A 3595-nucleotide genomic window follows, 5' to 3' on the forward strand; every position below is an offset into this window, starting at 1 on the left:
CATAACGTGATTTTTTTCTCATTTAAATGCCAATAGGAAACTTCTGTTCAAACTAATTTTTAAAAACTATCCTTCAAAATAAAATGCTTAAGTTGCATATACAATTTTATTCTAGATCTTAACCTCCCCAAGCATGTGCTGTGCCTCTCTGTGCAAATACCAGAGCCAGTTCAGATTTGCTCCGGAGTTAGTCTCATTCCTTCTGCCCACCTGTCAGGTCTTCTGCTCCAGCAATACCAAGCTGTCAGGGTTCCCTTCCCACTCTGAACTCTGGGGTACAGATGTGGGGACCTGTACGAAAGACCCCCTAAACTTATTTCTACCAGCTTAGGTTAAAAACTTCCCCAAGACACACATCCTTTCCCTGTCCTTGGATGGTATTGCTGCCACCACCAAGTGATTTAGACAAAAATTCAGGAAGGAACAGTTGGAGTCCCTGTTTCCCCCAAAATATTCCCCCAATCCCCTTCACCCCCTTTCCTGGGGAAGCTTGAGAATAATATACTAACCAATTGGTTACAATGTGAGCACAGACCAAACCCCTGGGTTTTTAGGACACTGAAAATCAATCAGGTTCTTAACAGAAGACTATTATTTAAAAAAAGTAAAAGAATCACACTTGCAAAATCAGGATGGAAGGTAACTTTACAGGGTAAATAAAAAGATTTAAAACACAGAGGATTCCCCTTTGACTTTGCTTTCCAGTTACAAAACAGGAATGAAATTACCTCTTAGCATAAGGAAAATTCGCAAGCTAAAACAAAAGATAATCTAACTCATTTCCTTGCCTTACTTACAATTTTTGTAATCTTAGATGCTCATTTCAGGTATGTTTTCAGGAGATGTTTTTTTCCTGCCTGGTCCCTCTCTCTGTCCAGAGAGGGAACAAACAAAGAGAGTACAAATAAAACCTTCCCCCGCACCCCCCATTTGAAAGTATCTTCTTTCCCCGTTGGCCCTTTTGATCAGGTGCCAACTAGGTTATTTGAAAGATTCAGTATAGATTCAGTACCCAGGAGGGATTTTATGCAACCCTTAGCTGTATGATTATGACACAAGTTGAGCAGATATTCAGTGCTCCCAACTTACTGTATAATACTTACGTGCTCCCAATTTTTCGAACTAATAGCAATTTTCAGGCAGCAGCAACCAAAATAGTTCCCTCCTGACTGGGACCACCTCGCAGCTGTTTCCTGTCCTCCACTCAGAGAAAAGAGCAGGGAATGCAGGAATAGTGCTCTAAGATGAAGGCTGTTCTATCTGTGGGGAATTCTCCGGAACTGCAGAAACATCACAACTGCTCCCAGCCCACAGACCCTCACACTGACAAAGGAAAGAAGGGTTTATGATGTACAGATATGGTTTTCATGGCGGTGAGGGGAGTGTTTCTAATGTTTTTGGATTGGAAATGTCAGGTCCTGACTCTTCATTTATTGCTGGTGAGGTTTTTAATGAACTGAGTCATCTGTGGCTTCTCTGTCATGGAGTTAATTTCACTCTGTATGACATACCTATAAGTTCCACAATGTGTGTTCATTTAATTGGACACTTTCTATGCATTGCACTAACTAAACACCCAAAAACATACCTGTAAATGAATTTGTAAAAAGAGACCTTGGCCTGAGGAGCTAAACTCTAAGTCAGGCAGATGAAATACCCCAAGGGATGGAGAGAAATCAAATGCAAAAATGGGACCAGACTTCATTTTGTTCTGTATAGGTTCTTGTACCACACTTATCAGGGTAGTGTTTGAGCATCTTCCAGTAGTTCATTAAGCCATGTAACAACACATCTGTTTGTTCTCTCATTCTCTCCTTGAAGGGAGAAACGTGGAGTGGAGTGTCTTGTTTTGGTAGTGTTTTAGGGAGGAGGGGTTTGGAGGGGAAAGGGGAGTTGAGTATATATGGTTTTATGTTAGAGCAGAAAGAACGAGGAGTACTTGTGGCACCTTTGAGATTAACACATTTATTTGAGCATAAGCTTTCGTGGGCTAAAGCACGAAAGTTTATGCTCAAATAAATGTGTTCATCTCTAAGGTGCCACAGGTACTCCTCGTTCTTTCTGCTGATACAGACTAACACAGCTACCACTCTGAAACCTGTTAGAGCAGAGGTTCTCAAACTTTTCTTATTGTATACTTCCTTCCAGATTTACCAACTGCCCTTCTCATCACTGATACTTTTGTATGTTCTTCTTAATACTATCTGTCTTTAGCCATCTGTCCATATTTCACTGTTATGTACATATATAGCTATATGGTGACATATACAATTGAGGGGTGGAACCCTAAGTTCTTCTTCGAGTGCTTGCTCATGTCCATTCCATATTAGGTATCTGTGCTCTCCCCATACACCAGTGCTGGAAGTTTTTCCCTCAGCAGTATCCGTAGCGGACCGGATCTGGTGCCCTCTGGAGTTATAAGTTCATCTCTGTAATTAATACTTTGCAGTTAAAGCACCTTACCTCTGAGGATTTCCAAGTGCTTTCCCAAGGAGGATAGTATTACTCCATTGGTAAAAAGGGTATCTGGTGTAGAGAGGCTGAAGCCTAAATTTTGAAAAATGTCCAATAATCCTGGGCCTGGTCTACACCTAAAACTTAGGTTCATCTAGCTATGTTGCCGAGATACATAGTTAAGCCAACCTAAGCCTAGTCTAGACAGCACTAGGCTGCCTGAAGAACTCCTCCGTCAACCTAGCTACTGCGACTTGGAGAGGTAGATTTACTACAGTGACAGAAGAACCCCTTCTGTCACTGTAGTGAGTGTCTACACTAGACATATCCTCCTGTAACTCCATTTCTGACTGCCCACCCTGAGTGCTAAACAGCCACATGTCCAGGGAAGGTGAAAGAAACAGGAGCTGCAGGTGTGAAATGTCTTTGTAAATCAGATGTTAGAAGTGTCAGTTTGGGCACTCAAAGATCTAGGCAGCCAAAATTAGTTGGTGTTTTTTAAAACAAAACTTGGGTCTGACTTGCCCAAGAGCAAGTAAGTAGCAAAGGAATAGCACCCAGGATTCCCGAGTCCCTCTCAGCAATCTTGTCTTTGTTCTAATTATAATCACCATTATGCATGTGTCCTTCCTCTTATGATTTGATGTAGTGGTTGAAATTGCTTTTATAGTACAGTGGAGGGTTCCTTTAAGAACCCCTTGACCTAAGCAAGCAATACTTATGCACCAGCTCATTACTGTACTTTAAAATGTAGGTTTTAAAACATTTTCCAGAAAAGTGTGCTTTTTCATATCTAATATTTTTCATTGTTCTAGGAGAGCACAGCTCATAATTTCTATTGCTAGATGTGGTGTATAAATTCATAATCCTCATTTCACATTCTCCTTTTTCTGCTGACCCACAAGCCCAGCTGATTTTCATAGTAATGAATAAACAAATTACTGTGTTTTCTGGTACCTGTTTTCACCCAGTGGTGCATCAACCAATTCCTTTTTTATTACATAGTATCCTCGGTGTATTTTTCTTTTTTTTTCTTTTCTTTTCTGTTTGCTTCTGCTTTTAAAAAACCATAAAAACTCTTCTCCTTTTTATTGGTCAAGTGGCTAGCCCAGTGGGGCCTGGGTCTTCAGGCACTATCGTA

The sequence above is a fragment of the Chelonia mydas genome, chromosome 3 (genome assembly GCF_015237465.2).
Source record: "Chelonia mydas isolate rCheMyd1 chromosome 3, rCheMyd1.pri.v2, whole genome shotgun sequence".
NCBI lineage: Eukaryota > Metazoa > Chordata > Testudines > Cheloniidae > Chelonia > Chelonia mydas.